At 42.7% G+C, this 27841-nt stretch overlaps 1 long non-coding RNA gene across 1 annotated transcript; it reads right to left on the bottom strand.

Moving 5' to 3' along the window:
- Positions 1–229: 229 nt before the first annotated feature.
- Positions 230–25200, bottom strand: LOC142741026 (uncharacterized). The gene is made up of 4 exons (XR_012880972.1): positions 25052–25200; positions 16675–16765; positions 8656–8807; positions 230–346 (listed from the first exon to the last, which is right to left on the bottom strand). It is a non-coding gene; the product is annotated as an uncharacterized LOC142741026 (long non-coding RNA).
- Between the last annotated feature and the right edge of the window lie 2641 nt (positions 25201–27841).

Here is a 27841-nt window from a genome sequence, read left to right as displayed (position 1 = left end):
CCCGACTATGAATTGGTACTTCACTCAGAACAAAGTGGCAGTAGTACGGTGCCTGCAGAATGGTTCTGTTTTGCAAACCATATTACAGGCAAAAATGCGCACACTTATGAGCATAAGCATTAGCTTTGGGCTTGTAACTTTAAAAGACTATAGGTCAGCATAAAAAGTTTATATTTTCAATGTACACCTTTGGTAGTTCTCCTATATAGCTTAGGTCTTAAGACAAAAAATAAGAAAGTTACATTATTTTTTTACCTGGAGGGACGAAAAAGAAGTCTCCATCCTTTAAAATCCGTTCTGACTCATGGAGATTAAGCTTCACTCGACCTTGTTCGACATAGTAAATCTATAAATAACGAAGACATACAACCATTTGAAATAACCAAAAAACAACCTATTAGTAATTAGTCATCTAGACTTTTGTTGAAATAAGCAAGGACAAATTATTTGAAATGAAAGGGAAAATGTTACCTATATATTTTATTCATAATTAAAAACAGAGAGTGAAACAATACTTTCTGTTTTTATTTTTATATTCTATTATCTATACATGATTATGGGGGCAGCCATCTTGTCTGAGCTGCTGTTAACCGCACTTAGAGATTTGCTTTACAGAAGCCACATGGACCATAGGAACCTGTGCACAGGTGGTGACCCATTGACTTCTATGGGAGAGTTTTCTAGGCATGCTCTGTGAACTGTGAATCGTTTGTGGTGCAGGAAGGGATAGGAAGAGAGCTGTATCCATCGCCTATTATCAATGGTGGATCCTGTGTTATCAACACTCCTCAACATTGAAATTGCAAAACCAAGGAAGAAAAGTTTTGGAATTCTGGAAATCACAGGATCGATAGACGTGCTAATGATATACAAATGATAAAGAAATGGAAACAAAATCTTCCAAAGATCTTGATTTATTCAGTATCGGATATGAGCGCAATGTGCAGAAATACAAGCGCTTATACTTCTTGGCATGCTATCAATGTGGTCATCAATGGTTTTCTGAGGAATGTTCTACCATGCTGAATGCACTTGGGCACGCAAATTATCAAGATTGGCTGCTAGCAGCTCTATTTACAATTGCAGACCAATGACATCCCAGATGTGCTCGATGGGAGACAAGTCCGGAGATGCTGCAGGCCATGGTAGCACACTTAGGCCTTCGCTGAAGAGGATAGACCTCCATTCCGGCCTCTATTGCTGTCTTGCTGTGCACCATGATAGCCTTTGAGAGTGGTGGCGTGTGGTCAATGGAACACCTGTAGCTGGACGTCTGGCTCGTAGCCCAATGTTGTGCAGACACCTTCTGATGATTTGTGTCGACACTGGTTGCTGCCTTAGGCTTGGGCTGTGACATCTGATTTGACTTGTAGTACAGAATGGATTACTACACGCCATTCTTCCAATTTAGATGATCCGTCAGTGCAGAGATTCGCATAGGCGCACCTCTTGCGGTCATTCCCATTCGTTGTTGTCCTCACAACCCCCGGGACAGGCAACATTGAACAGTGCTGACATCTCTGCCTAGGCGCGTAGAGATCTGCCGGAGTGATAAACCAAGATCTCTCAGTTCAAGGATTCTGTCCCTCTCAGTTTGCGAAGAGTGGTGAAAACTGGCATGTCGACGAACAGGAGGCATCACACAATCATCCCACACAAGTTGATCTGATTTTGGAGGTTTCATGTGGCTAAAAAAACAACAACTTTGCTTTCAATCTGGCATTTATGCCACTCCCTCATTCCACAGATTGGAGCTAGGTGCTTAAAAATCTGATCATTGCAGATCTTAGCGACATCCGCTACTTCCTCGATTTGAATAACCTTACGGCCCTTCTTGGTGTTGCAATTTCAACGTTAATGGTGTATAGAGAGGTGTTAACTTTCATTGTAATCCTGCTTGTAATAATGACATGTCTGCTGAGAAGTAACCGCTACAGAACTGGAAGTTTGAGTTTATTTTGAGGCTCACTGGCCAGGGTGAAAACTATGATTTTAGGATATTTTTGAATATAGATGGAAACCAAGTAAAATAAAAAAACCCCACAAAATTCTTAAAAAAATATGTATTACATAAAAACATGATTGGTTTTGATCGGTGGGGGTCAGACACTGAGACCCCCCCACTGATCACTAAAATGAAGTGACTGGAGCCCTAAGGTGAGCACTGCGCCGCCTCATTTCTGATCGGCTTTCCTCAGAAAGAGGAGCGAGCGATATACGGGCTCAGACTTTCTATTGAGCGCATACACAACTCCCTCGGATTTTAGAGGAAAGCTGATCAGAAACGAAGCAGCACAGCGCTCACCGGAGTGCTTCTGCCGCTTTGTTTTAGCGATCGGCGGGGAGCACGTGAAGGAGTAAAAGGAAGGACTCTCTCCTTATGGATGTCAAAGGCAAAGACACTTTTGGAACAAAGAACGGGAGAGGACAGAACACAACTTCCTTATGGATAATCAGAAAATAAGACTTGCAAAACAGAGCAGCCAGTTCCTAAACCTGTCTGATGGATGTAATGGCCACAAGGAAAGTAGCAAAATTTCCCATAAGGGTTTAAAGGGAGGGGACACCCAGAACCAGATTAAGATCCCAGGATTTAGTGGGACGTCGAAAAGGAGGAACAGCATGAGAAACCCCTTGCAGAAAGGTTTTTACCTGAGAGCGAAAGAACAATGTTTGCTGGGAACAATAGACAAGAGCAGAGACCTGACCCTTAAGAAAAGCTAAGCCAAGTCTCTGATCAAGACTAGCTTCAACATTTATGCCGTTATATGAATCTGAGGTAAAGTGGGGTAGAACAGTGGACCTTGGAGGTAAGGTCGTAGCGGTAGACACCAAGGTGTGTCTGTGAGTAGGTTGACTAGGTTGGTGTTACAGACCTGGCGAGGCCAGTCCGGAGCAACCAGGATCGCGTGAACACCTTCTGCCTTGATTCCCTTGAGGACTTTGGGTAGTAGCGGAAGAGGAGTGATGAGATATAGAAGAGAGAATCCCTTCTAAGGAGTGATTAAGTAGTCGAATGCAATGGCCCTGGAATCCCGCTCCCTGGCCACCTAGGCTGAGCCCTTGTGGTTGAGACGAGACAAGAAGAGATCCACCTATGGGTTGCCCAACTTCTGGTAAATCTGAAGAAAGATTTGAGGGAAAAGACCATTCTCCCAGATCCAGTGGCCCAATTGTTCACTTCCAGTACATTAACTGCGAACAGAGCTTGCACAGTATTCTCGTTATGATAATGTTTCCCTGCATAACGGGCAAGCTTTCAAAAATACATAATATGCCCAGTGCAACTTAGCATTTTGGAGGAGTGTTTTTTTAGCCAAGGAGAAGAATTTTTAAACAGAAACACATGAGGGGAAGGGGGGGATCCTCCAGCTAACCATTTGTTGTGTCCCATTAAGACAGCGCACGGATCTCCGCACGACCGACTGCAGAAGAGGCAAAAGAGACTGTAATCCAGTGCTTGACTGTTAGTAAAAGGAATCGAGGTTCCAATTTTATTTGTATTACACAATTTTGAAATGTCAAAGTGCAAAAAGGGTTGAATCGCGTTGCCTACGCGTTTCAGACACGTCCTGTGTCCTTAATCATGGCATGTATGAAAGTCAATGTCTGTTCCCGGCGTTTATATCCGGTATGGGCGTTCAAGGTAAATCTCAAAATCACCTGTGTTTACCAGAAGTAAAAAACACAAGGTGAAACAAGAAGTTACTGTATAGCAATCATGTAATGTGAGTATTTCGGGTTATATATTTTTCATTCTCATTCAATTACTATGTAAGCAAATATGCGCTCTTCTGTGCGAGCTCTACAGTATAATTTTGGAGTGCATATGCAATTACTGAATACATTTAACTAATGAATTCGAAAGACCGGATATGAACGAAAAACGGGAGACAGATAATGAGCTATGCAACCTAAAAATGAAACTGAAAAATAAACAACGAAAAACTGTTATTAAAATAATTATAAAATGCTTGGTGGAAAGCATTAATAATATCTCTCCATACAAACTGTTTAAAATGTTCAGCTATATGTGACAAATATATATGTCGAATTTTTTACTTATTGTACTGAGCAGCTATTTAGGATACCATATCGTACGGCTGCAACCATTTAACACTTCCGGATATATAATAACTCAAATAATCCTGAAAGATATTTTAGAAGAGGTTTTAAACTTGTTAATTATAATAGTAACAAAGGGGATTATTAAATTACAGTAAAGCCCAAATTTTGAATACGAAACTGACACTTTTGGGCAAATAAGATGTACCATCTGATGTTAAATGGTTTCTATATAAAAAAACAAAACATAAATCATAAATTAATTTCAATTCAAAAAAGGAAAGAGGATGGAACCGTCAGTTAATTGATTAGTAGTGGAACATCAGTTCCCTTTTCATGTTAAGCCCCCTCGGGAACCTAGTTTTAAGGCTATATATCCAGAAGGCTTCCTTGTCCAATAGGGTCTGTTTCATAACGCCACCTCGTGCAGAACATATTGTTTTCTCAATGGCATAGGTTTTAAATGAAATAATTGCCCGGTTATGACACTTAATGAAATGCCTGGCAGCATTGGACATACCAGGAATATTGGGGTTTCATTACGATGTAACCGGTCATTTAAAATGAGATTACGCTTGCCTTGCTGTAAATCTCAGAGACGCTACAGAAGTGTCAGGATTGTGAATAGACATGACGTCCTGGCTGGAGGTAATGTATATTCACTGTCAGGACAGTGCAGTAACGTTATAGAGTGTTTATGTGGCTGCACATAGCGATATAGCTATATCGCTAGGTGCTGTGTAAATGAATGTGAGAAGTGTATGACGCCGATTGGTCGCGTCATACACTTCTCTCCACAACGCCCACTTGGTCAAAAAGTAAAACACACCCAGTTGTCCATTAAGAAACTCATTAGCATAAAGCTAAAATAGGTCATAACTCCGTCAAAAATGATCGTTTTTCTAAATAAAAAACACTGCTGTAATCTACATTACAGCGCCGATCATATGTACAATATAGGGCACTTATAATGTGGTGACAGTGCCGCTTTAAGTGTCATAACCGGGAAATTAATTCATTTAAAACATATGCCATTGAGAAAACAATATGTTCTGCACGAGGTGGCAATATGAAACAGACCCTATTGAACAGAAAAGCCTTCTGGATATATAGCCCTAAATCTAGGTTCCCGAGGGGGCTTAACCTGAAAAAGGAACGGATGTTCCACTACTGGTCAATTAACTGACGGTTCCATCCTCTTTCCTTTTTTTAATTTAAATTCATTTATGATTTATGTTTTTTGACATACAGTACCGTTCAAAAGTTTGGGGTCACCCAGACAATTTTGTGTTTTCCATGATAACTCACACTTATATCAAATGAGTTGCAAAATGACTAGAAAATATAGTCAAGACATTGACAAGGTTAGAAATAAATTATTATTTCAAATAAAAATCATTATGACCCTAAACTTTTGAACGGTAGTGTAGAAACCATTCAATATCAGATGGTACATGTCTGTCATATTCAAAATTTGGGCTTTACTGTAATTTAATAATCTCCTTCGTTACTATTATAATTAACAAGTTTAAAACATCTTCTAAAATATCTTTCAAGATTATTTAGGAGTTATTATATATCCGTAAGTGTTAAATGGTTGCGGCCGTACGATATGTGCTTATCATAAATAGCTGCTCAGTACAATAAATAAAAAATCTGACATATGTGTGTCACATACACTACCGTTCAAAAGTTTAGGGTCACTTAGAAATTTCCTTATTTTTGAAAGAAAAGCAGAGTTTTTTTCAATGAAGAGAACATTAAATTAATCAGAAATACACTCTATACATTGTTAATGTGGTAAATGACTATTCTAGCTGCAAAGGTCTGGTTTTTAATGCAATATCTACATAGGTGTATAGAGGCCCATTTCCAACAACCATCACTCCAGTGTTCTAATGGTACATTGTGTTTGCCAACTGTGTTAGAAGGCTAATGGAGGATTAGAAAACACTTGAAAACCCTTGTGCAATTGTTAGCACCGCTGTAAACAGTTTTGCAGTTTAGAGGAGCTATAAAACGGACCTTCCTTTGAGCTAGTTGAGAATCTGGAGCATTACATTTGTGGGCTCGATTAAACTCTCCAAATGGCTAGAAAAAGAGAGCTTTCATGTGAAACTCGACAATCTATTCTTGTTCTTAGAAATGAAGGCTATTCCATGCGAGAAATTGCCAAGAAACTGAAGATTTCCTACAACGATGTGTACTACTCCCTTCAGAGGACAGCACAAACAGGCTCTAACCAGAGTAGAAAGAGAAGTGGGAGGCCCCGCTGCACAACTGAGCAACAAGACAAGTACATTAGTCTCTAGTTTGAGAAATAGACGCCTCACAGGTCCAAAACTGGCAGCTTCATTAAATAGTACCGGCAAAACGCCAGTGTCAACGTCTACCGTGAAGAGGCGACTCTGGGATGCTGGCCTTCAGGGCAGAGTGGCAAAGAAAAAGCCATATCTGAGACTGGCTAATAAAAGGAAAAGATTAATATGGGCAAAAGCACACAGACATTGGACAGAGGAAGATTGGAAAAAAGTGTTAAGGACAGACAAATCGAAGTTTGAGGTGTTTGGATCACACAGAAGAACATTTGTGAGACGCAGAACTGAAAAGATGCTGGAAGAGTGCCTGACGCCATCTGTCAAGCATGGTGGAGGTAATGTGATGGTCTGGGGTTGCTTTGGTGCTGGCAAAGTGGGAGATTTGTACAGGGTAAAAGGGATTTTGAATAAGGAAGGCTATCACTCCATTTTGCAACGCCATGCCATACCCTGTGGACAGCGCTTGATTGGAGCCAATTTCATCCTACAACAGGACAATGAACCAAAGCACACCTCCAAATTATGCAAGAACTATTTAGGGAAGAAGCAGGCAGCTGGTATTCTATCTGTAATGGAGTGGCCAGCGCAGTCACCAGATCTCAACCCCATAGAGCTGTTGTGGGAGCAGCTTGACCCTATGGCACGCAAGAAGTGCCCATCAAGCCAATCCAACTTGTGGGAGGGGCTTCTGGAAGCATGGGGTGAAATTTCTCCCGATTACCTCAACAAATTAACAGCTAGAATGCCAAAGGTCTGCAATGCTCTAATTGCTGCAAATGGAGCATTCTTTGACGAAAGCAAAGTTTGGAGGAGAAAATTATTATTTCAAATAAAAAATCATTATTTCTAACCTTGTCAATGTCTTGACTATATTTTCTAGTCATTTTGCAACTCATTTGATAAATAGAAGTGTGAGTTTTCATGGAAAACACAAAATTGTCTGGGTGACCCCAAACTTTTGAACGGTAGTGTATAGCTGAACATTTGAAACAGTTTGTATGGAGAGATATTATTAATGCTTTCCACCAAGCATTTTATATTTATTTTAATAACCGTTTTTCGTTGTTTATTTTTCAGTTTCATTTTTACATTGCATAGCTCATTATCCGTATCCCGTTTCGTTCATATCCGGTCTTTCGAATTCATTAGTTAAATAAATTCAGTCATTGCATATGCACTCCATGCTGTAGAGCTCTCACAGAAGAGCGCATATTTCCTTAAATAGTGATTGAATGAGAAAAAATATATAACGGAAAATACTCTCATTAAATGATTGCTATACAGAAAATTCTTGTTGCACCTTGTGTTTTTTTACTTCCGGTAAACACAGGTGATTTTGAGATTTACCTTGAACGCCCATACCGGATATAAACGCCGGGAACAGACATTGACTTTCATACATGCCATGATTAAGGACACAGGCGGTGTCTGAAACGTGTAGGCGAATAACCAATGCGATTCAACCCTTTTTGCACTTTGACATTTTAAAAATTTGTAATACAAATACAATTGGAACCTCGATTCCTTTTATTAATCTTCAAGTGCTGGATTACAGTCTCTTTTGCCTCTTCAGAAGTATTTTTACGCTGCAGGAATAAATGTAGTGCAACCTCTGGGCTAGGCCTATTTATCTCACAACAAAAAATGACTGATAAATCGCTGCCCATAGGAATGCATTTAGTAGCTTGAAAATCTCTTCAAAATCTCTCCTGACAAGTGTGTAGCTCTGAAATTCCAGCATGTAGAAATGAAAAAAAAACACTAGCAAATCGCTTGACTGGAACGATTTTGAAGAGATTTTCAAGCTACTCAATGCATTCCTAAGGACAGCTATTTATCACAGCAATATCACAGCCATTTTTTGTAGTGAGAAATACTCAGCGTGTGGCCCCCCCGCCTAATGCATCCTATGGACAGGGATTTAACGCTTACTACAAAAAAAAGAAGGTCTGCCAGCAGCCTGTGTCTCCTCTTTCCCTGCTCCCGCCTCTCCTCTCCATAGACTTCTATGGGCTGGCTGTAAAGAGACACCACTTCCTGCAGTCCTTCTCCTTTGTAACTAGAGATGTATTTTTACTCAACAGGGGGTAGACAGCAGGTTACAGGAAGGGATAAACATAGGTGCAGTAATTTCACACTGAATTTGCATGAATAAAACCACAACATTTCTAATAGTAAAAGTAAATTACAAAGTTGTTCTATATCAGGTATACTATTAGATTAGCATAAGTTGTTTGAAAAGTTAGCGTTCATTGAAAAAATATTTACCCACCACAATCTCAGACACAACAACGCTCCTTTCAGTCTTTTTTTGAGGGGCGATTATCAATTTCCCAGTAGTAAATATATTGTTGCTGAAGCTATTGCAGGATGTACAGAAATCATTGCCAATAAATTAGCTATTTTCACTTTAGGCAACGCATTCTGTCATAAAATAAACAGAGTAAGTAAATAAATGTATACGTAAAGAAACATATAAGGAGCAATATTATTAAAATAAACAAAGTTTACAACTTTGAAATCTTTTTTTTAATTAAAATGTCTCAGTGTGATTGATCCAACCTTTAAAGTATTTATTAAAAATTATTTTTGTGATATAGCTGCTTTGTATACAGAGCATCTGTACCTAGCGCTGAAACCTGTATCTATCATGGTCCGCAAAACGGACTGGTTTAGTGTAAGCGGGTCCTGCGTGATCAAGCGGCCATCGATCACATCTACGTTTATAACTTAGATGGGATCGATTACACGCAGGACCCGCTGAAACTGAATCCATCAGTCCCGGGGACCTGACAGATTCAGGTCTTAGCGCACAATATAGCTGCTCTGTATACAGATTACAAAGCAGCTGTATCCCAAAAAGTAAAAATAATTTTTAATACAAAGTATTTTGAAAGTTTAACCAATCACATTGATTTGTAACAGATAGCTATGCTTTTAGACGAGGTAATAGAAAGTCTGTGTAATGGCCGGAAGGAGGTGAAGGGAAAGTGAGCCCTAATCTACCCACCGCCCTGTCCCTGCCTACTTGCAACGACTCGCCCTAGGCGACGAGGTACAACTGGGCGGCGGTCCCTACGCTGTCTAAGTGCACAGGAAAACAAACAGGGAACATGCAAGGGAAGGGGCAGTAGCCACGGAACGCCACGAGGAAACAGAGCGGCGAACGGACAGTCAGGACCAGGACGAAGTGAGTACACCCAAGCGGGCAAGGAGACAGAAGCAAGCCAGGGGCAAAGCAAGGCAGGTCAAGCAGAACTGCAGCAAGGCAGAAGCACGGCAGAAGCAGGCTGGAGCAAGCAGCAGTGGGGCCAGGAATCCAAAAGAATTACAAGCACTGAGGGAGAGAACAGGGCAGGTAATAAAGGACAGGGGGCGGAGCTAACTCCGACAGACCAGGCCGCGATAGGCTCTCCCACTCCTGAGCCTGCCACCCTGGTTGGTGGGAGATGGTGTCAGTCGAACAGGTCTGGCCTCAGGTGTGGATTGATTAATCCCAGGAGTATACCTAGATGAAGTACCTGGCAGATCCCTAACAGTACTCCCCCTTTTATGAGGGGCCACCGGACCCTTACTAAGGGGACCCGGTTTAGTGGGGAAGAGAAGGTGGAACCTCCTGATCAATACCCCAGCGTGAACATCACGGGCAGGTACCCAAGTCCTCTCCTCCGGCCCGTATCCTCTCCAATGGAGCAGGTACTGGAGGGAGCCCTGGACCATCCTACTGTCCATAATCTTGGCCACCTCGAATTCCACCCCCTCAGGGGTGAGAACGGGAACAGGAGGTATCCTCGAGGGGGACCAGGACGGGGAGCAGCGTTTAAGGAGGGAGGCATGGAAGACGTCATGTATGCGAAATGATGGGGGGAGCTCCAGACGGAAGGATACAGGGTTGAGGACTTCAATGATCTTATAAGGTCCAATAAATCGGGGAGCAAACTTCCTGGACGGGACCTTAAGGCGCAAGTTCCTGGACGACAACCAGACCAAATCCCCGACGACAAACCGGGGGTTAGCAGAACGTCTACTATCCGCCTGAATCTTTTGTGCGCTCTGGGACGCCTCTAGGTTCTTCTGAACCTGGGCCCAGACAGTGCACAGTTCCCGATGAACCTCCTCTACCTCAGGATTATTGGAACAACCAGGGGAGACGGAGGAGAATCTTGGGTTAAACCCGAAATTACAGAAAAACGGGGAGACCCCTGACGAGTTACTGACCCGGTTATTCAAGGAAAATTCAGCAAGGGGAAGGAATGAGACCCAATCGAATTGACAGTCAGAGATGAAACACATTAAATATTGTTCCAGGGATTGGTTGGTCCTTTCCGTTTGGCCATTAGTTTCGGGATGGAAGGCGGAGGAGAAGGACAGATCAATCTCCAACTTTTTACAAAAAGCTCTCCAAAATAAGGAAACAAATTGTACCCCTCTGTCAGAAACGATATTGACTGGGGCCCCATGGAGACGCAGGATGTGTTTCACAAACAAAGAAGCTAACGTCTTGGCGTTAGGTAGCTTCTTAAGGGGCACAAAGTGGCACATCTTGCTGAAGCGGTCGACTACCACCCACACCACCGACTTGCCCTGAGATGGAGGCAAATCGGTGATAAAATCCATGGAGATATGGGTCCAAGGTCTCTGGGGAATGGGCAAGGAATGTAGTAGGCCCGCAGGTCGGGACCTAGGGGTTTTGGACCTAGCGCAAACCTCACAAGCGGCGACGTAAGCCCTACCATCTTTAGGCAACCCAGGCCACCAATAGTTTCTGGTAATGAGGTGTTTGGTGCCCAAGATGCCCAGATAGAGCGGAGTCATGGTTTTCCCTGAGTACCCTCAGCCGGTATTGCAGGGGAACAAACAGTTTTTCCCCAGGGACGTTCCCGGGAGCTGCACCCTGATCAGCCGCGATATCAGAAGCTAAATCAGAATCCGTGGCAGAGACGATTATACCAGGGGGTAAAATACAAGCAGGATCCTTCTCAGAAGGAGAATTGGCCATGAAACTACGTGACAGAGCATCAGCCTTAATATTCTTGGACCCAGCCCTATAGGTAACCAAGAAATTAAATCTGGTAAAGAATAGTGCCCACCGAGCTTGTCTAGGATTAAGCCTCCGGGCCGATTCTAGGAAAACCAGATTCTTGTGATCCGTAAGGACCGTTACCTGGTGTCGGGCCCCCTCCAGGAAGTGCCGCCACTCCTCAAAAGCCCATTTAATGGCTAGAAGTTCGCGGTTGCCAATATCATAGTTACTCTCCGTGGGCGAAAACTTCCTAGAGAAGTAAGCACAGGGGCGGAGATGGGTGAGGGAGCTGGTACCCTGGGACAAGACGGCCCCCACTCCCACCTCGGAAGCGTCAACCTCCACAATAAATGGCTCCTCTTGGTTGGGCTGAATCAGCACGGGGGCCGAGATAAAGCACTTCTTGAGGGTCTCAAAGGCCTGGACGGCCTCAGGGGGCCAATGGAGGACATCAGCACCCTTGCGGGTAAGGTCCGTAAGAGGCTTAGCGACGACCGAGAAGTTGGCAATAAATCTCCTGTAATAGTTGGCGAACCCTAAAAAACACTGTAACGCCTTAAGGGAGGCAGGTTGGACCCATTCCGCCACAGCCTGAACCTTGGCAGGGTCCATGCGGAATTCATGAGGAGTGAGGATTTGCCCTAAAAATGGTATCTCCTGTACCCCAAAGACACATTTTTCAGTCTTAGCAAACAGATTATTCTCCCGAAGGACCTGGAGCACCTTCCTGACATGCTCCACGTGGGAGGACCAGTCCTTGGAAAACACCAGTATGTCATCAAGGTACACAACAAGAAAATTACCCAGGTACTCTCTCAGGATTTCATTAATAAAATTCTGGAAGACAGCAGGGGCATTACACAACCCAAAGGGCATGACCAGGTATTCGAAATGACCCTCGGGTGTGTTGAACGCAGTTTTCCACTCATCCCCCTCTTTGATGCGGATAAGGTTATATGCCCCCCGTAGATCGAACTTAGAAAACCATTGGGCTCCCTGAACCTGATTAAAAAGATCCGGAATCAAAGGAAGTGGGTACTGGTTCCTTACGGTGACCTTATTCAGGTTACGATAATCAATGCACGGCCTAAGACCACCATCCTTCTTCCCCACGAAGAAGAAGCCAGCACCTACAGGAGAAGTCGAGGGGCGAATGAAACCCTTGGCCAGGCATTCTTGGATATACACCCTCATGGCTTCACGTTCAGGACATGAAAGATTAAATATCCTACCCTTAGGAAGCTTGGCACCAGGCACCAAATCGATAGCGCAATCGTAATCTCTATGGGGGGGCAACACCTCGGAGGCCTCCTTAGAAAACACATCGGCGAAGTCCTGAACAAACTCAGGAAGCGTGTTTACCTCCTCCCGGGGAGAAATAGAGTTAACAGAAAGACATGACATAAGACATTCATTACCCCATTTGGTGAGATCCCCAGTATTCCAATCAAACGTGGGATTATGCAACTGCAACCAGGGAAGACCTAATACCAGATCAGACGATAATCCCTGCATCACCAGTACAGAGCACTGCTCCAAATGCATGGAGCCAACAAGGAGTTCAAAAACAGGAGTATGCTGAGTAAAATAACCATTAGCAAGGGGAGTTGAGTCGATTCCTACTACAGGGATAGGATAAGGTAAATCAATACAAGGTATCTTTAGAGACATAGCAAATTCCGCAGACATGATATTAGCAGATGACCCTGAATCCACGAAAGCACTGCCCGTGGCAGCCCGGCCAGCAAACGAGACCTGAAAGGGAAGCAAAATTTTATTGCGTTTCACATTAACGGGAAATACCTGTGCGCCCAAGTGACCTCCCCGATGATCACTTAGGCGCGGAAGTTTTCCGGCTTCTTATTCTTGCGCCTGGGACAGGTGTTCAGTAGATGCTTGTCGTCCCCACAGTAGAAGCAGAGACCATTCATTCTGCGAAACTCCCTACGTTGTCGAGGGGACATGGAGGCCCCGAGTTGCATAGGTACCTCCGAGTCCTCCGTGGAGGGGCGAGGAGACGGGACCTCGGGGGGGATCGCAGAAAAGTCAGAGGGGAGCACACTGAAGCGTTCTAGCTGACGTTCCCTGAGACGTCGGTCAAGTCGTACTGCTAGGGCCATAACCTGGTCAAGGGAGTCAGACGAGGGGTAGCTAACCAGCAGATCCTTCAGGGCGTCAGATAATCCTAACCTAAACTGGCACCTTAGGGCCGGATCGTTCCACTGAGAAGCTACGCACCACTTCCTAAAATCAGAACAGTATTCCTCAACCGGTCTCCTACCCTGACGTAAGGTCACCAGCTGACTCTCGGCTAAGGCAGTCCTGTCAGTCTCGTCGTAAATGAGTCCGAGGGCAGAGAAAAAACGATCAACAGAGGAAAGTTCAGGGGCGTCAGGAGCCTAGGAGAAGGCCCACTCTTGGGGCCCTTCCTGGAGTCGGGATATGATGATACCCACCCGCTGGTTCTCGGAACCTGAGGAGTGGGGCTTTAGGCGGAAATACAGTCTGCAACTCTCCCGGAAGGAGAGAAACGTCTTACGGTCCCCTGAGAACCGGTCAGGTAACTTGAGGTCGGGTTCTAGAGGTGAGGTGAGGGGTACTACTAAAGCAGCGTCACCCTGATTGACCCTTTGGGCCAGGGCCTGGACCTGTAGGGAGAGGCCCTGCATCTGCTGGGCCAGGGTCTCAAGGGGGTCCATGATAGCGTCAGCGTAGGAGAAATGGTAGACTAGGTAAGGGCTTGTAATTATGTAATGGCCGGAAGGAGGTGAAGGGAAAGTGAGCCCTAATCTACCCACCGCCCTGTCCCTGCCTACTTGCAACGACTCGCCCTAGGCGACGAGGTACAACTGGGCGGCGGTCCCTACGCTGTCTAAGTGCACAGGAAAACAAACAGGGAACATGCAAGGGAAGGGGCAGTAGCCACGGAACGCCACGAGGAAACAGAGCGGCGAACGGACAGTCAGGACCAGGACGAAGTGAGTACACCCAAGCGGGCAAGGAGACAGAAGCAAGCCAGGGGCAAAGCAAGGCAGGTCAAGCAGAACTGCAGCAAGGCAGAAGCACGGCAGAAGCAGGCTGGAGCAAGCAGCAGTGGGGCCAGGAATCCAAAAGAATTACAAGCACTGAGGGAGAGAACAGGGCAGGTAATAAAGGACAGGGGGCGGAGCTAACTCCGACAGACCAGGCCGCGATAGGCTCTCCCACTCCTGAGCCTGCCACCCTGGTTGGTGGGAGATGGTGTCAGTCGAACAGGTCTGGCCTCAGGTGTGGATTGATTAATCCCAGGAGTATACCTAGATGAAGTACCTGGCAGATCCCTAACAGTCTGGGAGATCAATTCATTTTCCATTTGAAATAACGTGATTTTCGTCCGTGCAGCCCGCGTGGTTTTCACGCGGGTCGCACGGACCTATACAAGTCTATGGGGCAGTGCAGACTGTCCGTGAGTTTTGCGCAGCGTGAGTCCACTGTGTAAAACTCATGACATGTTCTATATTTAGGCGTTTTTCGCGCATCACACACCCATTGAAGTCAATAGGTGCGTGAAAATCACGCGCACCCCACAGAAGCCCTTCCGTGGGACGCGCGTTATTCGCGCAACAACAGTAAAAGAATGAATGTAAACAGAAAAGCACCACGTGCTTTTCTGTTTACAAACATCCAAACGGAGTGTCATAATGATGGCGGCTGCGCGAAAAGCACGCAGCCGCACATCCATATGAACATGACACACGGAGCTGTCAAGTGCCTTTTGCGCACGCAAAACCCTGCGGTTTTTGCGCGTACAAAACGCACACGCTCGTGTAAATCCGCCCTAACATTAGTAAGGCATCATGCACACGAGCGTGTGTATTTTCCACGCGTGAAAAACTTGCGTCAATCCCGTCCGTGTGTGTGTGCGTTATGCATCAGTGTGCTTTTCGATTCTCATGCGTTATTCACGCACTCACAAAGCCAGCCCATTTTTTTTCTTCTTTTTTCCACCAAATTGCTGTGTAAATCACACACCAAACACACGTGTGCGGTGCGTGGTTTTCACGCACGCATTGACTTCAATGTGAGTGTAGGTGCATGATAACACACCAATAGAGGACATGCAGTATGTTTCACGCAGCGGACACTCGCTGCGTGAAAAGTCACGCATGTGTGAACAGCCCCATTGAAATAAATGGGTCGCGTGTGTTGTGCGTTTTTGCTAAGCACAGCACACGGACATGATTCACGCTTGTGTAACTCGTGCCTAAGGCCCCATTCACACCAGGGTGAATCTCGTCCGTGTGCTGATCGTCTAAACCATGCATAGCACACGCGACCCATTTATTTCAATGGGGCCGTTCACACTTGCGTGACTTTTCACGCAGCGAGTGTCCGCTGCGTGAAACATACTGCATGTCCTCTATTGGTGCGTTATCATGCACCTACACTCACATTGAAGTCAATGCGTGCGTGAAAACCACGCACCGCACACGCGTGTTTGGTGCTTGATTTACGCAGCAATTTGGTGGAAAATGTGAAAAACATAATGGGGAGATAACATTTGCTCACCATCCTTCAAGAATGTCAGCAAGGAGACAAGTCCAGTGAAGGAGGTCAGCGTGGAGGAGCAAGGACAGCTCACATGAACTCTTGGAATGTACGTGCACGCTCATTGCAGCCTGCAATGAGCGTGCACAGAAAACAAGTTTCATCAGAAGGAAAGATCAACAAACCAGACCTGAACTGCATGTAAACAAACTGTGCTAAATTCAAAGAAGAGATGTGGCAAGTCGAATTTTTTTTTAAAATAATGCTTTATTTAGGATGTCTGTATAAGGGCTAACGTATGACACAGTTTTTGAAAAAAACTTTGGTATCTCGGACAACCCCTTTAACTCTCATGAACACAAGCAGATTTGGTTTTTGAATTACCGGGTCACAGCATTTCAATAGGGCCATGCATGCTGGGTCTACATAATAAACGCAGCAAGCTCCATCGCATGGCATGTGTCGGACCAAGTTCTAAAGATAAGCCCCGACTATGAATTGGTACTTCACTCAGAACAAAGTGGCAGTAGTACGGTGCCTGCAGAATGGTTCTGTTTTGCAAACCATATTACAGGCAAAAATGCGCACACTTATGAGCATAAGCATTAGCTTTGGGCTTGTAACTTTAAAAGACTATAGGTCAGCATAAAAAGTTTATATTTTCAATGTACACCTTTGGTAGTTCTCCTATATAGCTTAGGTCTTAAGACAAAAAATAAGAAAGTTACATTATTTTTTTACCTGGAGGGACGAAAAAGAAGTCTCCATCCTTTAAAATCCGTTCTGACTCATGGAGATTAAGCTTCACTCGACCTTGTTCGACATAGTAAATCTATAAATAACGAAGACATACAACCATTTGAAATAACCAAAAAACAACCTATTAGTAATTAGTCATCTAGACTTTTGTTGAAATAAGCAAGGACAACTTATTTGAAATGAAAGGGAAAATGTTACCTATATATTTTATTCATAATTAAAAACAGAGAGTGAAACAATACTTTGTTTTTATTTTTATATTCTATTATCTATACATGATTATGGGGGCAGCCATCTTGTCTGAGCTGCTGTTAACCGCACTTAGAGATTTGCTTTACAGAAGCCACATGGACCATAGGAACCTGTGCACAGGTGGTGACCCATTGACTTCTATGGGAGAGTTTTCTAGGCATGCTCTGTGAACTGTGAATCGTTTGTGGTGCAGGAAGGGATAGGAAGAGAGCTGTATCCATCGCCTATTATCAATGGTGGATCCTGTGTTATCAACACTCCTCAACATTGAAATTGCAAAACCAAGGAAGAAAAGTTTTGGAATTCTGGAAATCACAGGATCGATAGACGTGCTAATGATATACAAATGATAAAGAAATGGAAACAAAATATTCCAAAGATCTTGATTTATTCAGTATCGGATATGAGCGCAATGTGCAGAAATACAAGCGCTTATACTTCTTGGCATGCTATCAATGTGGTCATCAATGGTTTTCTGAGGAATGTTCTACCATGCTGAATGCACTTGGGCACGCAAATTATCAAGATTGGCTGCTAGCAGCTCTCTTTACAATTGCAGACCAATGACATCCCAGATGTGCTCGATGGGAGACAAGTCCGGAGATGCTGCAGGCCATGGTAGCACACTTAGGCCTTCGCTGAAGAGGATAGACCTCCATTCCGGCCTCTATTGCTGTGCACCATGATAGCCTTTGAGAGTGGTGGCGTGTGGTCAATGGAACACCTGTAGCTGGACGTCTGGCTCGTAGCCCAATGTTGTGCAGACACCTTCTGATGATTTGTGTCGACACTGGTTGCTGCCTTAGGCTTGGGCTGTGACATCTGATTTGACTTGTAGTACAGAATGGATTACTACACGCCATTCTTCCAATTTAGATGATCCGTCAGTGCAGAGATTCGCATAGGCGCACCTCTTGCGGTCATTCCCATTCGTTGTTGTCCTCACAACCCCCGGGACAGGCAACATTGAACAGTGCTGACATCTCTGCCTAGGCGCGTAGAGATCTGCCGGAGTGATAAACCAAGATCTCTCAGTTCAAGGATTCTGTCCCTCTCAGTTTGCGAAGAGTGGTGAAAACTGGCATGTCGACGAACAGGAGGCATCACACAATCATCCCACACAAGTTGATCTGATTTTGGAGGTTTCATGTGGCTAAAAAAACAACAACTTTGCTTTCAATCTGGCATTTATGCCACTCCCTCATTCCACAGATTGGAGCTAGGTGCTTAAAAATCTGATCATTGCAGATCTTAGCGACATCCGCTACTTCCTCGATTTGAATAACCTTACGGCCCTTCTTGGTGTTGCAATTTCAACGTTAATGGTGTATAGAGAGGTGTTAACTTTCATTGTAATCCTGCTTGTAATAATGACATGTCTGCTGAGAAGTAACCGCTACAGAACTGGAAGTTTGAGTTTATTTTGAGGCTCACTGGCCAGGGTGAAAACTATGATTTTAGGATATTTTTGAATATAGATGGAAACCAAGTAAAATAAAAAAACCCCACAAAATTCTTAAAAAAATATGTATTACATAAAAACATGATTGGTTTTGATCGGTGGGGGTCAGACACTGAGACCCCCCCACTGATCACTAAAATGAAGTGACTGGAGCCCTAAGGTGAGCACTGCGCCGCCTCATTTCTGATCGGCTTTCCTCAGAAAGAGGAGCGAGCGATATACGGGCTCAGACTTTCTATTGAGCGCATACACAACTCCCTCGGATTTTAGAGGAAAGCTGATCAGAAACGAAGCAGCACAGCGCTCACCGGAGTGCTTCTGCCGCTTTGTTTTAGCGATCGGCGGGGAGCACGTGAAGGAGTAAAAGGAAGGACTCTCTCCTTATGGATGTCAAAGGCAAAGACACTTTTGGAACAAAGAACGGGAGAGGACAGAACACAACTTCCTTATGGATAATCAGAAAATAAGACTTGCAAAACAGAGCAGCCAGTTCCTAAACCTGTCTGATGGATGTAATGGCCACAAGGAAAGTAGCAAAATTTCCCATAAGGGTTTAAAGGGAGGGGACACCCAGAACCAGATTAAGATCCCAGGATTTAGTGGGACGTCGAAAAGGAGGAACAGCATGAGAAACCCCTTGCAGAAAGGTTTTTACCTGAGAGCGAAAGAACAATGTTTGCTGGGAACAATAGACAAGAGCAGAGACCTGACCCTTAAGAAAAGCTAAGCCAAGTCTCTGATCAAGACTAGCTTCAACATTTATGCCGTTATATGAATCTGAGGTAAAGTGGGGTAGAACAGTGGACCTTGGAGGTAAGGTCGTAGCGGTAGACACCAAGGTGTGTCTGTGAGTAGGTTGACTAGGTTGGTGTTACAGACCTGGCGAGGCCAGTCCGGAGCAACCAGGATCGCGTGAACACCTTCTGCCTTGATTCCCTTGAGGACTTTGGGTAGTAGCGGAAGAGGAGTGATGAGATATAGAAGAGAGAATCCCTTCTAAGGAGTGATTAAGTAGTCGAATGCAATGGCCCTGGAATCCCGCTCCCTGGCCACCTAGGCTGAGCCCTTGTGGTTGAGACGAGACAAGAAGAGATCCACCTATGGGTTGCCCAACTTCTGGTAAATCTGAAGAAAGATTTGAGGGAAAAGACCATTCTCCCAGATCCAGTGGCCCAATTATTCACTTCCAGTACATTAACTGCGAACAGAGCTTGCACAGTATTCTCGTTATGATAATGTTTCCCTGCATAACGGGCAAGCTTTCAAAAATACATAATATGCCCAGTGCAACTTAGCATTTTGGAGGAGTGTTTTTTTTAGCCAAGGAGAAGAATTTTTAAACAGAAACACATGAGGGGAAGGGGGGGATCCTCCAGCTAACCATTTGTTGTGTCCCATTAAGACAGCGCACGGATCTCCGCACGACCGACTGCAGAAGAGGCAAAAGAGACTGTAATCCAGTGCTGGACTGTTAGTAAAAGGAATCGAGGTTCCAATTTTATTTGTATTACACAATTTTGAAATGTCAAAGTGCAAAAAGGGTTGAATCGCGTTGCCTACGCGTTTCAGACACGTCCTGTGTCCTTAATCATGGCATGTATGAAAGTCAATGTCTGTTCCCGGCGTTTGTATCCGGTATGGGCGTTCAAGGTAAATCTCAAAATCACCTGTGTTTACCAGAAGTAAAAAACACAAGGTGAAACAAGAAGTTACTGTATAGCAATCATGTAATGTGAGTATTTCGGGTTATATATTTTTCATTCTCATTCAATTACTATGTAAGGAAATATGCGCTCTTCTGTGCGAGCTCTACAGTATAATTTTGGAGTGCATATGCAATTACTGAATACATTTAACTAATGAATTCGAAAGACCGGATATGAACGAAAAACGGGAGACAGATAATGAGCTATGCAACCTAAAAATGAAACTGAAAAATAAACAACGAAAAACTGTTATTAAAATAATTATAAAATGCTTGGTGTTAAGCATTAATAATATCTCTCCATACAAACTGTTTAAAATGTTCAGCTATATGTGACAAATATATATGTCGAATTTTTTACTTATTGTACTGAGCAGCTATTTATGATACCATATCGTACGGCTGCAACCATTTAACACTTCCGGATATATAATAACTCAAATAATACTGAAAGATATTTTAGAAGAGGTTTTAAACTTGTTAATTATAATAGTAACAAAGGGGATTATTAAATTACAGTAAAGCCCAAATTTTGAATACGAAACTGACAAATAAGATGTACCATCTGATGTTAAATGGTTTCTATATAAAAAAAAAGAAAAAAACATAAATCATAAATTAATTTCAATTCAAAAAAGGAAAGAGGATGGAACCGTCAGTTAATTGATTAGTAGTGGAACATCAGTTCCCTTTTCATGTTAAGCCCCCTCGGGAACCTAGTTTTAAGGCTATATATCCAGAAGGCTTCCCTGTCCAATAGGGTCCGTTTCATAATGCCACCTCGTGCAGAACATATTGTTTTCTCAATGGCATATGTTTTAAATGAAATAATTGCCCGGTTATGACACTTAATGAAATGCCTGGCAGCATTGGAGATACCAGGAATATTGGGGTTTCATTACGATGTAACCGGTCATTTAAAATGAGATTACGCTTGCCTTGCTGTAAATCTCAGAGACGCTACAGAAGTGTCAGGATTGTGAATAGACATGACGTCCTGGCTGGAGGTAATGTATATTCACTGTCAGGACAGTGCAGTAACGTTATAGCGTGTTTATGTGGCTGCACATAGCGATATAGCTATATCGCTAGGTGCTGTGTAAATGAATGTGAGAAGTGTATGACGCCGATTGGTCGCGTCATACACTTCTCTCCACAACGCCCACTTGGTCAAAAAGTAAAACACACCCAGTTGTCCATTAAGAAACTCATTAGCATAAAGCTAAAATAGGTCATAACTCCGTCAAAAATGATCGTTTTTCTAAATAAAAAACACTGCTGTAATCTACATTACAGCGCCGATCATATGTACAATATAGGGCACTTATAATGTGGTGACAGTGCCGCTTTAAGTGTCATAACCGGGAAATTAATTCATTTAAAACATATGCCATTGAGAAAACAATATGTTCTGCACGAGGTGGCAATATGAAACAGACCCTATTGAACAGGGAAGCCTTCTGGATATATAGCCCTAAAACTAGGTTCCCGAGGGGGCTTAACCTGAAAAAGGAACGGATGTTCCACTACTGGTCAATTAACTGACGGTTCCATCCGCTTTCCTTTTTTGAATTTAAATTCATTTATGATTTATGTTTTTTGACATACAGTACCGTTCAAAAGTTTGGGGTCACCCAGACAATTTTGTGTTTTCCATGATAACTCACACTTATATCAAATGAGTTGCAAAATGACTAGAAAATATAGTCAAGACATTGACAAGGTTAGAAATAAATTATTATTTCAAATAAAAATCATTATGACCCTAAACTTTTGAACGGTAGTGTAGAAACCATTCAATATCAGATGGTACATGTCTGTCATATTCAAAATTTGGGCTTTACTGTAATTTAATAATCCCCTTTGTTACTATTATAATTAACAAGTTTAAAACATCTTCTAAAATATCTTTCAAGATTATTTAGGAGTTATTATATATCCGTAAGTGTTAAATGGTTGCGGCCGTACGATATGTGCTGATCATAAATAGCTGCTCAGTACAATAAATAAAAAATCTGACATATGTGTGTCACATACACTACCGTTCAAAAGTTTAGGGTCACTTAGAAATTTCCTTATTTTTGAAAGAAAAGCACAGTTTTTTTCAATGAAGATAACATTAAATTAATCAGAAATACACTCTATACATTGTTAATGTGGTAAATGACTATTCTAGCTGCAAAGGTCTGGCTTTAAATGCAATATCTACATAGGTGTATAGAGGCCCATTTCCAACAACCATCACTCCAGTGTTCTAATGGTACATTGTGTTTGCCAACTGTGTTAGAAGGCTAATGGAGGATTAGAAAACACTTGAAAACCCTTGTGCAATTGTTAGCACCGCTGTAAACAGTTTTGCAGTTTAGAGGAGCTATAAAACTGACCTTCCTTTGAGCTAGTTGAGAATCTGGAGCATTACATTTGTGGGCTCGATTAAACTCTCCAAATGGCTAGAAAAAGAGAGCTTTCATGTGAAACTCGACAGTCTATTCTTGTTCTTAGAAATGAAGGCTATTCCATGCGAGAAATTGCCAAGAAACTGAAGATTTCCTACAACGATGTGTACTACTCCCTTCAGAGGACAGCACAAACAGGCTCTAACCAGAGTAGAAAGAGAAGTGGGAGGCCCCGCTGCACAACTGAGCAACAAGACAAGTACATTAGTCTCTAGTTTGAGAAATAGACGCCTCACAGGTCCAAAACTGGCAGCTTCATTAAATAGTACCGGCAAAACGCCAGTGTCAACGTCTACAGTGAAGAGGCGACTCTGGGATGCTGGCCTTCAGGGCAGAGTGGCAAAGAAAAAGCCATATCTGAGACTGGCTAATAAAAGGAAAAGATTAATATGGGCAAAAGCACACAGACATTGGACAGAGGAAGATTGGAAAAAAGTGTTAAGGACAGACAAATCGAAGTTTGAGGTGTTTGGATCACACAGAAGAACATTTGTGAGACGCAGAACTGAAAAGATGCTGGAAGAGTGCCTGACGCCATCTGTCAAGCATGGTGGAGGTAATGTGATGGTCTGGGGTTTCTTTGGGGCTGGTAAAGTGGGAGATTTGTACAAGGTAAAAGGGATTTTGAATAAGGAAGGCTATCACTCCATTTTGCAACGCCATGCCATACCCTGTGGACAGCGCTTGATTGGAGCCAATTTCATCCTACAACAGGACAATGACCCAAAGCACACCTCCAAATTATGCAAGAACTATTTAGGGAAGAAGCAGGCAGCTGGTATTCTATCTGTAATGGAGTGGCCAGCGCAGTCACCAGATCTCAACCCCATAGAGCTGTTGTGGGAGCAGCTTGACCCTATGGCACGCAAGAAGTGCCCATCAAGCCAATCCAACTTGTGGGAGGGGCGTCTGGAAGCATGGGGTGAAATTTCTCCCGATTACCTCAACAAATTAACAGCTAGAATGCCAAAGGTCTGCAATGCTCTAATTGCTGCAAATGGAGCATTCTTTGACGAAAGCAAAGTTTGGAGGAGAAAATTATTATTTCAAATAAAAAATCATTATTTCTAACCTTGTCAATGTCTTGACTATATTTTCTAGTCATTTTGCAACTCATTTGATAAATAGAAGTGTGAGTTTTCATGGAAAACACAAAATTGTCTGGGTGACCCCAAACTTTTGAACGGTAGTGTATAGCTGAACATTTTAAACAGTTTGTATGGAGAGATATTACTAATGCTTTCCACCAAGCATTTTATATTTTAATAACCGTTTTTCGTTGTTTATTTTTCAGTTTCATTTTTACATTGCATAGCTCATTATCCGTATCCCGTTTCGTTCATATCCGGTCTTTCGAATTCATTAGTTAAATAAATTCAGTCATTGCATATGCACTCCATACTGTAGAGCTCTCACAGAAGAGCGCATATTTGCTTAAATAGTGATTGAATGAGAAAAAATATATAACGGAAAATACTCTCATTAAATGATTGCTATACAGAAAATTCTTGTTGCACCTTGTGTTTTTTTACTTCCGGTAAACACAGGTGATTTTGAGATTTACCTTGAACGCCCATACCGGATATAAACGCCGGGAACAGACATTGACTTTCATACATGCCATGATTAAGGACACAGGCTGTGTCTGAAACGTGTAGGCGAATAACCAATGCGATTCAACCCTTTTTGCACTTCTAAAAATTTGTAATACAAATACAATTGGAACCTCGATTCCTTTTATTAATCTTCAAGTGCTGGATTACAGTCTCTTTTGCCTCTTCAGAAGTATTTTTACGCTGCAGGAATAAATGTAGTGCAACCTCTGGGCTAGGCCTATTTATCTCACAACAAAAAATGACTGATAAATCGCTGCCCATAGGAATGCATTTAGTAGCTTGAAAATCTCTTCAAAATCTCTCCTGACAAAGTGTGTAGCTCTGAAATTCCAGCATGTAGAAATGAAAAAAAAAACACTAGCAAATCGCTTGACTGGAGCGATTTTGAAGAGATTTTCAAGCTACTCAATGCATTCCTAAGGACAGCTATTTATCACAGCAATATCACAGCCATTTTTTGTAGTGAGAAATACTCAGCGTGTGGCCCCCCCGCCTAATGCATCCTATGGACAGGGATTTAACGCTTACTACAAAAAAAAGAAGGTCTGCCAGCAGCCTGTGTCTCCTCTTTCCCTGCTCCCGCCTCTCCTCTCCATAGACTTCTATGGGCTGGCTGTAAAGAGACACCACTTCCTGCAGTCCTTCTCCTTTGTAACTAGAGATGTATTTTTACTCAACAGGGGGTAGACAGCAGGTTACAGGAAGGGATAAACATAGGTGCAGTAATTTCACACTGAATTTGCATGAATAAAACCACAACATTTCTAATAGTAAAAGTAAATTACAAAGTTGTTCTATATCAGGTATACTATTAGATTAGCATAAGTTGTTTGAAAAGTTAGCGTTCATTGAAAAAATATTTACCCACCACAATCTCAGACACAACAACGCTCCTTTCAGTCTTTTTTTGAGGGGCGATTATCAATTTCCCAGTAGTAAATATATTGTTGCTGAAGCTATTGCAGGATGTACAGAAATCATTGCCAATAAATTAGCTATTTTCACTTTAGGCAACGCATTCTGTCATAAAATAAACAGAGTAAGTAAATAAATGTATACGTAAAGAAACATATAAGGAGCAATATTATTAAAATAAACAAAGTTTACAACTTTGAAATCTTTTTTTTAATTAAAATGTCTCAGTGTGATTGATCCAACCTTTAAAGTATTTATTAAAAATTATTTTTGTGATATAGCTGCTTTGTATACAGAGCATCTGTACCTAGCGCTGAAACCTGTATCTATCATGGTCCGCAAAACGGACTGGTTTAGTGTAAGCGGGTCCTGCGTGATCAAGCGGCCATCGATCACATCTACGTTTATAACTTAGATGGGATCGATTACACGCAGGACCCGCTGAAACTGAATCCATCAGTCCCGGGGACCTGACAGATTCAGGTCTTAGCGCACAATATAGCTGCTCTGTATACAGATTACAAAGCAGCTGTATCCCAAAAAGTAAAAATAATTTTTAATACAAAGTATTTTGAAAGTTTAACCAATCACATTGATTTGTAACAGATAGCTATGCTTTTAGACGAGGTAATAGAAAGTCTGGGAGATCAATTCATTTTCCATTTTAAATAAGTAGGATTCTTTATTTGCCTAGAATCAAGAAAATGATGTCAGCCTCGACCCCACGGCAGCGTTATGATGCTCCAGCAAGTGGGCACCCAACAAATTGAAGCGCAGTGTCAAAGTTCCACCACCACAGTTTTAAAGCAAGCAGCAGATTAATAGAGCCTGCATTGCAGGTATACTGCCCCCTGGCCTGGCTCCTGTGGAATATAAGAGGGACTGGTAAAACAATGCATTTTTACACTGACTAGTATCTATAAGTGAGTCTTTGTAGAAATACATTTATTGTCCCACTTCCATATACCAGCATCATCAGTTTCTACAGATTCTAATTAAACGGATATGTAAAACATTAACTGTATGAAAGTAAAATGGTGGACAAATACATTTTTGCATTTAGCATTAAATAAAGTAATATACTATGTGGGGTCTTAATGAATCATTTGGTAGGACCATCAGTTTTTTTTTTTTTTTTCTGTTTTTTCCCTAAATTGCATTAGCAGTATAACAATATGATAAGTAATTAACTGTGGATTAGATATTTACTAAAGGGTTATTTCCATTGCACAAAGTGAAGTCATATAGCTAGGATATGCCATTACTTTGAGAACAGTGGGGATCAGACTGCCGGAACCCAAATCAATCCTGAGAATGAAGTGGCCACACCAATTTCCATGCACCAGCTGTGCAGGGAACTGCAGCACTTAAATGGTGTTGAGGCACCTTCAATCTCAGGATCGGTGGGGGTCCCAGCAGTCGTACCCCACCGATCGCAAGGCAATGGCATATTATACTTCGAGTGATGTTAATACCCCTTTAACCCCATCCCATTACAAAAACTTACATCATGGGAACTTTACAGTTTCCGCAAAATTACATAATTGTACATCATAGTGATGGCGCAAGCACAGGAGCTGTGCTTGCGCCATTATATGTGGGTGCCGATGGTATAATACAACCGACACCTTGCTTTAACGGCCAGGACGGAGAGGATGCCGATCCTGGCCATTTGACCCCCTTAGATGCTGTGGTAAAATGCGGACTGTGACATCTAAGTGGTTCATAGCCCATCACACCCCCAACACGCAATTGCGGAGTGCCGATGTGTTGCTATGTCTATAGTCTAGTCCCCTAATGGGACTAAAAGAATATGTTAAGGGGAGGAACCAAAAGAGGGCAGGAGTATGTCCTTTGTCTTGGTGCATAACGAGGAATGGAGACTTACAAGATAAAGCCACCAAAACGGAGATACGCCAAATGAAAAAAGGGCTTTTCAGGTGGCCATTAGCAAAGATTGAAAACAGAGGGAAATGCTGTCAAGACGACTGCTTAACCTCAATGACCAGATTAATATTCCAAGTAGCTGAAGTTTGGGGATAGGGCGGTATCGAAAGTGTAACTCCCTTAGCAAACATCCCCAAAAAAACAGTGTGCATGGGTGATTTTGATGCCAGGGGCTGTTGGAAAAGAAGCAAAAGAGTGAAGACCTGACCCTTGAGGAAGCTAAAGGCCAAATATATGCGTTCTTACGTCTTCAACGGGTGTCTTATCTGAATAAAATGTCTGTTGACATATTAGCGGCAGAAAATTACCCCAATAGTGGGTGAAGATTGTGAGGAGGTTGAAACCTTGTGTGTGGAATTACAAAGGGAGGTAAACACTTAAAATATTACTTTGGGTGTAATCTATAGACCCCCCAATATAACTCAAGAGATAGAAGGTCAAATATATAAACCAATGGAGCAGGCTGCACAGGGGGGTACAGTAGTGATAATGGGAGATTTTAAATACCGGGATATTAATTGGTGTCATGGTTCGGCTTCAGCTGCAAATGGGAGAAATTTCCTCAACCTGTTGCAGGAAAATTTTATGGGCCAGTTTGTGGAAGACCCGACTAGAGGTGAAGCTCTGTTGGAACTGGTCATTTCTAATAATGCAGAGCTTGTTGGGAATGTCAATGTTCGTGAAAACCTCGGTAACAGTGATCACAATATAGTTACATTTTACATATACTGTAAAAAACAAACGCAGGCTGGGTGGGCAAAACCACTTAATTTTAAGAAGGCCAATTTCCCCAGGA

This window comes from Rhinoderma darwinii, chromosome 1, assembly GCF_050947455.1.
Source record: "Rhinoderma darwinii isolate aRhiDar2 chromosome 1, aRhiDar2.hap1, whole genome shotgun sequence".
In the NCBI taxonomy this organism is placed as follows: Eukaryota; Metazoa; Chordata; class Amphibia; order Anura; family Rhinodermatidae; genus Rhinoderma; species Rhinoderma darwinii.
The sequence above is the reverse complement of the archived record's forward strand: the minus strand, read 5'-3'. Positions and strand labels throughout refer to the sequence as shown.